We start from the raw sequence: 13376 nt of genomic DNA on the forward strand, positions 1-13376 counted from the left end.
ACCCTGGGTCCATGCTCCCAGAGGGATAGAGAATGGGAAAGCTATCGGGGGAGGGGGTGGGATATGGAGATTGGGCGGTGGGAATTGTGTGGAGTTGTACCCCTCCTACCCTATGGTTTTGTTAATTAATCCTTTCTTTAATAAAAAAAAAAAAAAAAGATCTTCTCCCATTCTGTGAGGGATCTCTTGGTTTGGGTAGTGGTTTCTTTTGCTGTGAAGAAGCTTTTTAATTTGATGTAGTCCCATAGGTTTATACTTGCCTTAGTCTTCTTTGTAATTGGATTCATTTCATTGAAAATGTCTTTAGAATTTATGTGGAAAAGAGTTCTGCCAATATATTCCTCTAAGTATTTGATAGTTTGTGGTCTAACATCCAAGTCCTTGATCCACTTGGAATTTACTTTTGTATTTGGTGAAATACAGTGATTCAGTTTCATTCTTCTGCATGTTTCAACCCATTTTTTTTCCAACATCATTTGTTGAAGAGACTCTGATTTTCCCCATGTAATAGTCTGGGCCCCTTTGTTAAAGATTAGATGTCCATATGTGTGGGGCCTCATTTCTGGGCTCTCAATTCTATTCCACTGGTCAGTGTGTCTATTCATGTTCCAGTACCAATCAGTTTTGATGACAATGGCCCTATAATACAGTTTGAGATCTGGGAGTGTGATGCCTCTGGTTCTGTTCTTTTTTCTCAAGATTGTTTTGGCAATTCTAGGTCTTTTCTGGTTCCAGATAAACATTTATAGCATTTTTTCTATTCTCCTAAAAAATGTGCTTGGGATCTTGATGGGGATAACATTAAATTTGGCTCTGGGTAATATATTCATTTTGATGATTTTAATTCTTCCAACCCATGAACATGGAATATCTTTCCACTTCTTTGTGTCTTTTTCAATTTCTTTGAGTAGTGACTCATAATTTTCAGTATACAAGTCTTTCACTTCCTTGGTTAGATTTACTCCTAGATATTTTATTGTTAGATATTTATTTTTATAAATGAGGAAGGGAGAGGGAGAGAGGGAGAGAGAGAGAGAGGGAGAGAGAGAGAGAGAGAGAGAGAGAGAGAGGCAACCAGAGTATCATTCTGGCATATTTAATGCCAGGGATCAAAGTCAGTACCTCATGCTTCATTCATCAGAAATGGCTTTTCCATTTCAGTGGGACTGGTGGGAATCATGGCAGAGAAGCCAAGCACCAGAAGGAATGAGAACACAGTATGGAGCTCCTGGCTGGAGAAGGGAATACCCTTCTTAATCAGTATGGCTCATGGCATCACTCAGGAGCTGGTTGCTGAAGTACACAAGAGCCTTCAGGGAATACCTCCCAACACTTCATCTGCACTATTCCAGTCTTTAGGTCCATGGTCGCTTAAGCTTTGGTGCTGTGGTTTCTTCATTTTCTTTTCTTTCTTTCTTTCTCTCTCTCTCTCTTTTTTTTTTTTTTTTTTTTTGCCTCTATGGTTATTGATGGGCTTGTCACTACAAATCCACTGCTCCAGGATCTGGGCGGTAGTGAACTGGGTTAAATGCACATAGTAAAAATCCACTGCTCCTGGTGGCTATTTTCCCCATTTTATTAGATAGGACAGAGAGAAATTGAGAGAAAAGGGGGAGAAAGACACCTGCAGACATCTTTGCTGCTTGTGAATCTTCCTCCCTTCAGGTGGAGGTTGGGGACTCAAACCAAGATCTTTGTGCTTAGTACTATGTGTGCTTAACCAGGTGTGCCACTGATCAGCCCCTGACTTCTTTTTCTTTCTCTGAAAAATCAAATAGTGAAGCCCAGTAATGACCAGGAAAAAAAAGCGAGATAATGAATGAACATTTATTATGATTCATCCTTTTCTGAGATGAGGTCCATTTGTAGGTATGGGATTGTAGGGCACCAAGAAACAGTTATCTTTCTGGAATTAGGGAAGTCAGGGTGCAGTCCACACCTTTGGTATGGTCTGTCCCTAGTAGGGACTCAGATTACACTGTGGTCAGCAGGCTGTAATTACACATGGTTATCACAAGAGGGAGACATAGACCTGGCTAGAGGGAGACATAGACCTGATTAAAGGTAGGAGGTCCAGGTGAAGCAGGGATTCTTCTAGTCCTCTTGTGCACAGCTTCCTGGCCCAATACATGGTATTTCCACGTGGTTCTGGCTTTCAAAACCAGGAACACATTTTCTACTGGGTGACCTATCTCCCAGATCCTTACCACTACTTATTTTAATTTTTTTTTTTTTTTTGCCTCCAGGGTTATCGCTGGGGCTTGGTGCCTGCACCACGAATCCACTGCCTCTGGAGGCCGTTCCCCCTTTTTTTTTTTTTTGCCTCCAGGGTTACTGCCGGGCCTCGGTGCCTGAACCACGAATCCATTCCTCCTGGAGGCCATTTTTTTCCATTTTTGTCACCCTGGTTGTTTTACCATTGTTGTGGTCATTATTATCGTTATTGATGTCGTCGTTGTTGGACAGGACAGAGAGAAATGGAGAGAGAAGGGGAAGACAGAGAGGGGGAGAGAAAGATAGACACCTGCAGACCTGCTTCACTGCCTGTGAAGCAACTCTTCTGCAGGTGGGGAGCCGGGAGCTGGAACCTGGATCCTTATGCCTGTCCTTGCGCTTTGTGCCACGTGCGCTTAATGCACTGCGCTACTGCCTGACCCTCTTTCCCCCCATTTCATTGTCCTTGTTCATTGTTAATGTTTTTTAAAATTATTATTGTTGTTGTTATTGTTCACCATTGCTGTTTTTTGGTATATTATTATTATTGTTGTTGTTATTGATGTGTTGTTGTTGAATAGGACAGAGAGAAATCGAGAGGGGAGGGAAAGACAGAGGGGGGAGAGAAAGACAGACACCTGCAGACCTGCTTCACTGCCTGTGAAGTGACTTACCCCTCCCGCAGGTGGGGAGCTGGGGGTTCCAACTGGGATCCTTACTCTGGTCCTTGTGCTTGGTGCCACATGCGCTTAACCCACTGTGCTACTGCTGGATTCCCTATTTCTTTATTTATTTTGGATACAGACAGACCGAAATTGAAAGGGAAGGGTGAGATAGTAGAGAAAAAAAGTGACACCTGCAGCACTGCTTCACTGTTTGTGAAGCTTTTCCCCTTACAGGTGGGTACTAGTGGCTTGAACCTAATATGTGCATTTTACCCAGTGAACAAGTGTCTGGTCCTACACGGATTACTGTGCTCAAGGAACTGGGTTTAAACTCCCACCACCCACCCCCCCCACCAGCAGGGGAAAGGCCTCATAAGTGGTGAAGAGATCTGCAGGTGTCTCTTTCTCTCTCTCTATCTCCCCAGCCCCTCTCAATTTCTCTTTGTCCTATCCAATTAAAGAATTAATAAATAAAGGGAAAAACGGCCTCTTGGAGCAGTGGGTTCATAGTGCTGGCACTAAGTCCCAGCGATAACTCTTATGGCAATTAAAAATATTTATTGGAAAAAAAAAGATGCAGGAAACCTCAGGTAAAGAAATGACTGCAAGTGACAGATGTTGTGGAAAAACACACATTGCCACACTATTCTTATTTTAAATGACAGACTGTTTAGGGTTGGTAAATTGCAAAGATGTTTTAGATGAACTTGATCTTAGTCTCTGGTAAAAAAAAAATTTATTGGAAAGTTATTGAATTCTACTCTATATGAAGCATCTCTGTAGGCTGGGGATGGAAACAAATAAGATGTCAGGGTGCCCATGGACCACAAGGCTCAAAATAGAAGTCTTCACTCATGGCACAGTTGGCTCTTTTCTTTGATAAAAGGTCGAGCAGCCAGGGCCCCAGGCATGCACTTAGGGACAGCAGCCAACCTGGAGAGGCTAAGGGAGTCTCGGGGAGCTCCTGTGGGGCTGGCAGTAGGACACAGTAGGTGTTGGCTTGTCCAGGAGAGGCTGTGTGACTTGTTTCTGCTTCTTCTTCTAGCGTTTGCTGTTGTTAAAATTTCATAGGCTCTGGCTGGGCTGGCTTGCTTCACGGCGGGTAACAGAGACGCGGAGACAATGGCTGGGCAGGGAAGCTGTATTTCTTTATTTAGGAACAACGATTCACAAACTAAGACAAACTAATCACCAAACAGAACTCTGCTGTCTCTTTGCGGTGGCACAAACACTCTCTCTTACTCTCGAACTCAGGAACTCTCCAACTCTGGAACTCTCTACTCGGGAACCCTCTGAAAACTCTCCCACTGTGGAACTCTCTCTTACTCTGTAACCCTGAAACTCTCGAACTCAGGAACTCAGGAACTCTCGGACTCAGGAATCCTCTCTCTGGGTCCCTTGGGGCGGGCCCAAGCGGGCCGCGGAATTAACAGGACTGATCCAATTCTCTTGGCGGGGGAGGGCTAGAACAAACCAATGTAAAGAATACGACAGTTTGCCCTTCTTCCGTAGCCAGTCAACAGTGTCAGATTGAGCCTGATGTAAAGTTTCGAGACCTCCTTTGAATCTGGAGAGGTGGCAGTCGTTGACTATGTGGGTCATTGTCTGTAGCCGCAGGGGCAGTTCAGGTCGTCTCTGGCTCCCCAGCGATGGAACATAGCAGCGCACCAGCCATGGCCTGTTCGATAGCGATTGAGGAGGGCCCAATCATAACGTGCTAGGTCAAAGCCGGGTTGACACTTGCAGGGGTCTGTGATGAGGTGTTTGTTCTTTACCTCAGCTGACTACCAGCTCTGTTTCCAAGAGTCTGGAACAGAGAAGTTCAGTGTAGGCGTAGGGGACCAGATTGGGTGACGAGACGTCAAGCGTTGGACAGGGTGGGCGAAGATATCCGCGTAGATTGGCGGGTCCGGTCGAGCGTAGACGTGGGAAATGAACTTAGATGATGCCGCATCCTGACGAATATCTGGTGGGGCGATGTTGCTAAGAACTGGCAGCCATAGAACCGGGGTGGAACGGATGGTTCCAGAAATTATCCTCATGGAGGAATATAATTTGGAATCGACCAAGTGGACATGGGGGCTACGGAACCATCCTGGGGCACAGTATTCTGCAGTGGAATAGCATAATGCCAGAGATGATGATCGTAGTGTGGAAGTGCTCGCGCCCCATGAGGAGCTGGCCAGTCTTGCAATGATGTTATTCCTCGCGCCCACCTTTGCTGCAGTTTTTATGAGATGTTTATGAAATGACAGAGTGCGATTGAGAGTAACGCCAAGATAGACTGGCTGGGCTTCATGCCGGATTCTCGTATCACCAAGCTGCACATTAAGCTCACGCGAGGCCAAGGCATGGTGTAGATGGAAAACAGATGATACCGTTTTTGCAGTGCTAGGGATTAGTCGCCATTTTTTACAGTCGCCATTTTACTTGTTTCTGCTGTGCTTTTTTTGAAACACATACACATGTGATTCTCACACAGGCTCACGTTTTGACCTTTCTCTGTGTGATTTCTCCTGGTGACTTTAAGCTCACCAAAATCTACTCCCTCAAGATGTCTGCCCATTCTATTTTGTCTTGGTTTTGTGCAGTACAAGCTATTTTTACATCTAACACTTTTATCTACCTGAAAACTATTTTGGTGGGGGATGAGAGACATCCACGAGAGGGTGAAGAAACAGAAAGGGGGTGGTCTGGAAGGTGGCACAGTGGATAAAGCAGTGGACTCTCAAGCATGAGGTCCTAGGTTCAATCCCCGGCTCCATATGTACCAGAGTGGCATCTCTCTCTCTCTTTCTCCTATCTTTCTCATGAATAAGTGTTGTTGAGCCTTAATGTAGCCCCTGAGAAGATACAGCTAATCCCTCCAATATCTTTCTTAGGTTTAGAGATTTCTTTAATGCAAATTCGTCCCTTAAAACCTAATGTCACCTTTCCTTCTGACCTTACTCTTGCTTCTTTACAAAGTTTTCTAGGGAATTTAAATTGGCTTAGGCAGTATCTCTATCTGCCCACAAGCTGCCTCCAACCACTGTTTGACCTGTTAAAAGGAAACAAACAGCCCTCCTCAGAACGTAAGTTAACTCCCGAGGCCTCCTCGGCACTGGAAAGGGTTAACCAGGCCCTCCAGGACATGCACCTTGTTCGATTCTCCCCCTCCTCTCCGGTAAACCTTCTAATCTTCAACTCCACCCCCACAGTAATAGGGGCATTGTGGCAAGACCATGGGGTTCTTGAGTGGCTTCACACGCCAGTAGGAGGAGCTCCAAGACTCCTCACTGAGATAGATACGTTAGCATTCATGGTTCGCCAAGGGAGAAATAGGTCTGTGCAGGTCTTAGGGAAAGAACCGGATTTAATTATTCTGCCCTTTTCTCTCACAGATACAGAGTGGCTCATACGCCATCATTCCCGCTTTGCCATAAGCTTCGTGGGGTTTCCAGGACAAATAGATAACCATTTTCCTTCTAATAAATTGATATCTTCTTTACCTCTTTTGCCTCTACTAGCACCTAAACTTTTCTCTCGAGATCCCATTCCTTCTGCTCCTACAGTCTTCACTGATGGTGGAAAAAAGGGAGCTGCTGCCCTCATATATTACCCGGACAAACAACCCCCTAAACCTCTCTTTACTGAGCTTCCTAAGAATTCCCCTCAGTACAAAGAACTTTATGCTGTTTTCCTTGCATTAAAAGCTGTACCAGAATCCTTCAACCTTTTTTCTGACAGTGTGTATACTGTTAACTTACTTCCATGGCTTGCTCGTTCCTATGTGAAAATTGATGACAACCCACTTTCCCCTCTCTTGATTCAAATCGCCTCTATGCTCTCTTCTCGAACCCAACCACTATATATTCAGCACCTTCGTTCCCACAGCCCTCTTCCTGGTTCCCTGTCCGAAGGGAATGCTGCAGCTGACCGCCTTGCCTCCACAGGAGCTCTCCTAGTCTCTGTCTCTGATCCTGCTGACTTTCATTCCCTAACCCATGTTAATCTTAAAGGCCTTCGAGCTCGATTTCCTGATGTTCCGTTACCACAATTAAAACATATCCTAGCTACATGCTCTTCCTGTGCAAGTCTCATAAAAACACCTGCTATTCAGACTCTTGGTGTTAACCCCCGAGGCTTAAAAGCTAATGCTATTTGGCAAATTAATGTCACCCACATACCAAACTTTGGTAAACAAAAATATGTGTTTGTCTCAATTGATACCTTTTCTAAATTTATGTGGGCAACAGCTCAGACAGGAGAAAGCTCTAAAAAGCTTATAAGCCATATGCTCTCCTGTTTTGCTGTGATGGGCTTACATCTTCAAGTAAAAACTGACCATGGACCAGCGTTTACCAGCAAACAATTTAAAGATTTTTGTTCCCTCTGGAACATTACTCATACCACAGACATTCCCTATAATTCACAGGGACAAGGCATTATCGAGAGGGCCCATCAAACTCTTAAGGCTCAATTAAATAAAGATAAAGGAGGAATGTACCCCTCCCAACATCCAGCTAGCAAAAGCCTTAACTACGTTAAATCTCTTTAATATTTACAATAACTCGGACTTACCTCCTATTATTCTTCACTGGCAAACACCATCTACTCTCCCATCTATTAAGGTCAAATGGAGAGACCCACTCGATAAAATCTGGAAAGGGCCTGACCCTCTATTGACCATGGGAAGAGGTTTTGCATGAATTTTCCCTCATAATTACTCTAAACCTGTCTGGGTTCCTGCCCGCCATGTCCAACAATACCCTCATGATGGCACTGTTATCTCTGAAGAACAAGAAATACAAGAGGACTAGCCGCAGGATACATCCCAGGATCCATAATATGACATGGCAGAACCTACAAAAGTTGGCTCACAGAGCCCTCTCTCCTACCCCTTCCCTGAATGTCTTATATTATGACTGGCCAGTTGTGTTTTGTGAGTGAGTGTGTTGAATGACCAAAAATTTTTGTATGACCCATCTGCTCAGAGTACTCTAAGTGTTAAAACCATTGTCACTAACATGTGTTAACTCTCTAAGTAACCTGAGTCTGCTTATAATCCAAAGTCAATTATAGTAAACCTCTAACTTGTTACAAGTTTTATTTTTTTCACAAGTAAGTGATTACAGCTCAAGCCTTCATATGAGAAATCATCTGTTCATATGGTAAGATATTAAACTGTAAGAAGTTCCTCCATATCCAACCTATGTGAATTAACAACATTCACATATTCTTGTAAACTTAACTGGTGTATCTTGTCTTGCCACCATAAGCCATGCCTTTGTCAGCCAACAATTTAAAGATGTTTCCCTTTATAATATCACCCATGCCACAGACATTCTTTACTACCCCCAAAGACAAATGGCTATTCCCCTAGACATCACATACACTGACTGCTTCCCTTAGACTTAAGATGATCCTACCTCTTCATACCAATAGATACATTCCCCCTTCCTTACCTGTCTACCCTTAGTTGACCCTAGTTAGGACCCTAGTTTGTTTTACTTCTTCTGCTCACAATAGGTCCTATAATTTTTTAAACATTCTAATTTATTTATTAATGAGAAAGAGAGGAGGAGAAAGAAAGAACCAGATATCTTTCTGGTACACATGCAGCCAGGGATCGAACTTGGGATCTCACACTTGAGAGTCTAACGCCTTATCCACTGCAACACCTCCCAGACCACGGTCCTATAATTCTTAACAAGCTCGTGGCCTTTTTGCGGCAACAGATTGATGCCATAAAGATGCAACCTATACAAACTCACTATCATAGGCTGGACATGGCAGAATATTGAGTTGCTGTGGAGGATTTGCCCCCCTCCATCAGAACATCCACCATATAGAGGGCTGGCTAGCCAATGACGGGTAAGAGGAAACTAGCGCTATCCAGTCAACCTAAGACAGGGCACCTGGTACTACTGGGCAAAAATGACCAGGTGTTCCAATGACGGGTACGACGGAAGGCTGATCCCCAACCTAAGACAGGCACAGTCCACCCTGCCACAAAAAAAAGTTCGCCAAACATCAAAACATGACATAAGACAGGGGGACATGTGGGGAGCCACATGTGCCCTCAAGGTTGCTATTGGCATGGCCATAGAGTTTATGTTAAAAGATAGTTCCTGGGAATTGGGCGGTGGCGCAGCGGGTTTAGTGCAGGTGGCGCTAAGTGCAAGAACTGGCTTGAGGATCCTGGCTACTCACCTGCAGGGGAATCACTTCACGGGCGGTGAAGCAGGTCTACAGGTGTCTTTCTCTCCCCGTCTTCCCCTCCTCTCTCCATCTCTCTCTGTTTTATCCAACGACCACAATATCAGTAATAACAAAAATATAATTACATACAATAAAACAACTAGGGCAACAAAAGGCAAGATAACAAAAAAAAAAGGGATAAGATAGTTCCTGTTTCCCTACACCTTAGAGTCTTTGTTAAAAGATCAGTTCTTTTTCACCATGAATCACCCAGGACCTTCCAGATAACGGCTGACTACCATGACAAATAATATAAAATATAATCATAAATGAATAGGAAAGATACATCCCCCAATACTCAGTTGGTTCAAGGCACCAAACCTGTTTTTCTATAAAGCATTCAAATCAGATGCCCTGATAACCATGAGAAGCAGATTGTTTGTGTTTCTTCCACAGGAATCCCAGAAAAAAAAACATCTGGACCCCTGCACACCCTGACATCACCCACTAGATGGCATGACTACAGTGGCAAACCCCCGAAACCCTAGATGTCACCTGATGCGATATGAAGAACCTGATTCACAGACTCCAAGGACAGAACTTTTTTACTGCCTGTCTGCCTTTCCTGCTTCTGCTTTGACCTGTCACATTTTGGCGGTTCCAGCTCACTCTCTACAGAAAAGCAGAATTCCAGAGGCTGACCTTCCTCATGCAGCATTTCATCCCCTGCCATTTCTCCCCCTAGTCGCCTACTTTGGATTGAGACTTTTATTGGACTTGCTGGGATACCCTTTGGACACTTTAGACAATTTTACAGCAGCTTTCTTCCCTTCACGTTGCTGGTTTTTCATAGACTGACCCTGAGTAGTTCACAGACTTTACACACTATTGCCCTGGGCATTAGATAAAAGGAAAGGGGGAGATGCTGGGAAATTATGCCGATGCAGTCACATCTGCCATGTTGTCTCCTCAGGCTACTGCTAGTTTGCGCGAGAGTTGGGACATTCTCGGAGTGCCTGTTCCGCCATGTTATGCCCTCAGGGCATTGTCTATATCCCCGCGATATCCGGAGTGCTTTGGTTACTCCTCCCCCCTCCCATTCTCAGGAGAGTTATCATCCTATCCTGGAGTGCTATGGTTACTCCTCCCCCTTCCCATTCTCGCGAAAGCTGCTCCTATAAAAGCCCTTCTTCTTCTGCACCTCTCTCTCTTGCCAGCGCTTCACTCTGGTGTTCAGACACAGGAAAGGTTACTGCGTGAGGCGGCCATTTTCGCTACCTCCACGTGGCCCAACCTGCTTCTCTAGCACCCAACTCTGAGGTGCCAGCGCAAATAAAGATTTGTGTTTCCTCTTCGCTCCGGACCCCCTCTCTCTTCTCCGCAGCCCGCGCACAACAACATCTGGCTCAACAACAAATAAATAAATAAAATCTTTTAAAAAAGGAAAGAAAGAAACAGAAAGGGGCATGACTCTGGGGCTCCCTTGGTTCACCCCCCCCCCATTTTCCTATTTTAGGCGACAAGTGTGTGTGCAGCCAGAATCCTGGGTGATTGAAGGTGCTGATTCAGTAAAATTATGCTTTTTTTCTTGTCTTTTTTTTTTTTTTAAATCTTTATATATTGGATAGAAACAGCCAGAAGTAAAGAGAGAAAGGGGTGATAGAGAGGGAGAGAGAAAAAGAGATACCTGCAGCCCTGCTTTATCACTCGCAAAGCTTTCCCCCTGCAGTTGGGGACTGGGAGCTCGAACCCGGGTCCTTGCACATTGTAACATATTTGCTCAACCAGGTGCGCTACCACATGGCCTTTTATTTATTTTTTTAAAATACAGGTCAATCTGGAATTCTTCTTTTTCTTTCTTTTTTCAGAATTTATTTATTTATGAGAAAGATAGGAGGAGAGAGAGAACTAGGCATCACTCTGGTACATGTGCTGCTGAGGGTTGAACTCAGGACCTCATGGTTGAGAATCCAATGCATTATCTACTGTGCCTGTCACCTCCCAGACCATGTGCTGACTTTTAAAAATAAGGTTTTATTTATTTATTTATTTATTTATTTTTACCGGAGCACTGCTTAGCTCTGGCTGGGATTAAACCTGGGATTTTATAACCTCAGGCACGAAAGTTTTTTTTTTAATTTTTTAAAATTTGTTTATTGGGGGATTAATGTTTTACATTTGACAGTAAATACAATAGTTTGTATATCACATTTCCAAGTTTTCCACATAACAATACAACCCCTACTAGGTCCTCTGTCATCCTTTTTTAAAATTATTTATTTATTCCCTTTTGTCCCCCTTGTTGTTTTTTATTGTTGTAGTTATTATTGTTGTTGTTATTGATGTTGCATATGACAGAGAGAAATTGAGAGAGGAGGGGAAGACAGAGAGGGGAAGAGAAAGACAGATACCTGCAGACCTGCTTCACGGCCTGTGAATTGACTCCCCTACAGGTGGAGAGCTGGGGGCTCGAACGGGATCCTTACGCCGGTCCTTGCCTCCTCGTGCTTTGCACCATGTGGGCTTAATCCACTGACTCCCCTCTGTCATCCTTTTTTGCACCTATACTCTTCAGGGTGGCCTCCTTTGATGTTCCTAGTTGACCAGGGAGAGAAGAGGAGAGAAACACAGCTGTTGTTGCTCTGTATCCCCGCCTCCGGAAGTCCCAGGCATGAAAGTTTTGTATAACCATTATACTGTCTTCCTCACCAAACATGTTGACTTTTATTCATTTTTTTCTAGTGTGTGTGTGTGCAAGAGAGAGAGAGAGAGACAGATAGATAGAGCAGAGCATTACTCTGTCATATATGCTGCTCTATTTGTTTTTGCCTTTCCTGTTATGTAGTGCTTGGGATCAAACCCAGAGCCTCATGTATGTAAGGAATGTCCCTTTTTCTGCAATCCAGCTTGGAGTCTGCTTATCTTTAAATGGAAAGAATACCAATGCAACAATTGCCACCTCAACATGCTTCACCTCAGACTGTGTCCAGAGACTTCACGTGTGGAATGACAACCCTTCAGCTTCATTACTTGGGTGAGACCTTTCCTTTTATAGTACACTCTAATTTCATCTCAGGTGGTTCACCTTCTAACAAAGTCCCATAACCTAGATATACACCAGTTTCTGTGAGAGAAAGCTTATGTTCACACGTATCCATAAACTACTGCAAAATATATACCTGAAAGCAGAAGTACACTAGAGTTTGCAGTGAGTATCCCCCCTAACACTTCCTCTCCACTATTCCAAGCTTGGGCTCCATGATTGCTCAACAATTTGTTTGGCTTCGTATGTTAACTCTCTTTTCAATCACCAGGTTCCAGATGCCACCAGGATGCTGGCCAGGCTTCCCTGGATTGAAGACCCCACCAATGTGTCCTGGAGCTCAGCTTCCCCAGAGACACACCTTACTAGGGAAAGAGAGAGGCAGACTGGGAGTATGGACCGACCAGTCAACGCCCATGTTCAGCGGGGAAGCAATTACAGAAGCCAGACCTTCTACCTTCTGCAACCCTCAATGACCCTGGGTCCATGCTCCTAGAGGGCTAGAGAATGGGAAAGCTATCATGGGAGGGGGTGGGTTAAGGAGATTGGGTGGTGGGAATTGTGTGGAGTTGTACCCCTTCTACCTTATGGTTTTGTTCGTTAATCCTTTCTTAAATAAAAAATTTAAAAAAAAAGGAAAGGATAATACCCTTGCAGTTGATTGCAGGGACTACAGGCTGTGCAGAAAAAAACAGAGTAAGTTGGTATACACTAAGCTATAACCAAGGCTATTATATCTTCCCAGGACTCAGAACCATTGGTCGAGGACAGGGTCCCCACCTGTGTGACACTGTCCCTCCATCCTGTCGTCTGCTCACATTGAACCAGGAACCACCTCCCTGGCAGACCGTGCTGGATTTGAATTATGAGGTTACAAAGCAGACTGCTGGAAGCACGTTCTACTCAGTGTTAGGTAGGATGGGGTGAAGGCGTGTTCCTTCTTTTCCTGCCCATTCCCAGCTACCCAAGCTATCTTATCACTCTTTTTCAGCTCTCACTGCCCCTCTCCTTATTAATAGTTTTATCTAGGACGGTGGAGATAGCATAAAAGTTATATGAATGACTTTCATGCCTGAGGCTCCTGAGGTCCCAGGTTCATTCCCAAGTACCACCTTAAGCCAGAGCTGAGCAGTGCTCTGGTTTCTCTCTTGGTATCTTTCTCTCTGTATCTCTCCTGTTAAAAATAAAATAAGGGGGGCTGGCGGTGGCGCAGCGGGTTAAGTGCACATGGCGCAAAGCACAAGGATGGCGTAAAGATCCCAGTTTGAGCC

General features: G+C 44.4%; 1 long non-coding RNA gene across 1 annotated transcript in view; it reads left to right on the plus strand.

Moving 5' to 3' along the window:
- LOC132541908 (uncharacterized) overlaps nucleotides 1-13376 on the plus strand; it is a 32099-nt gene that overhangs the window by 15053 nt on the left and 3670 nt on the right. The window contains exon 2 of the long non-coding RNA XR_009553020.1: nucleotides 12851-13018. This is a non-coding gene — a long non-coding RNA (uncharacterized LOC132541908). The remainder of the gene's footprint in view (nucleotides 1-12850; nucleotides 13019-13376) is intronic.

The sequence above is a fragment of the Erinaceus europaeus genome, chromosome 12, assembly GCF_950295315.1.
Source record: "Erinaceus europaeus chromosome 12, mEriEur2.1, whole genome shotgun sequence".
NCBI lineage: Eukaryota > Metazoa > Chordata > Mammalia > Eulipotyphla > Erinaceidae > Erinaceus > Erinaceus europaeus.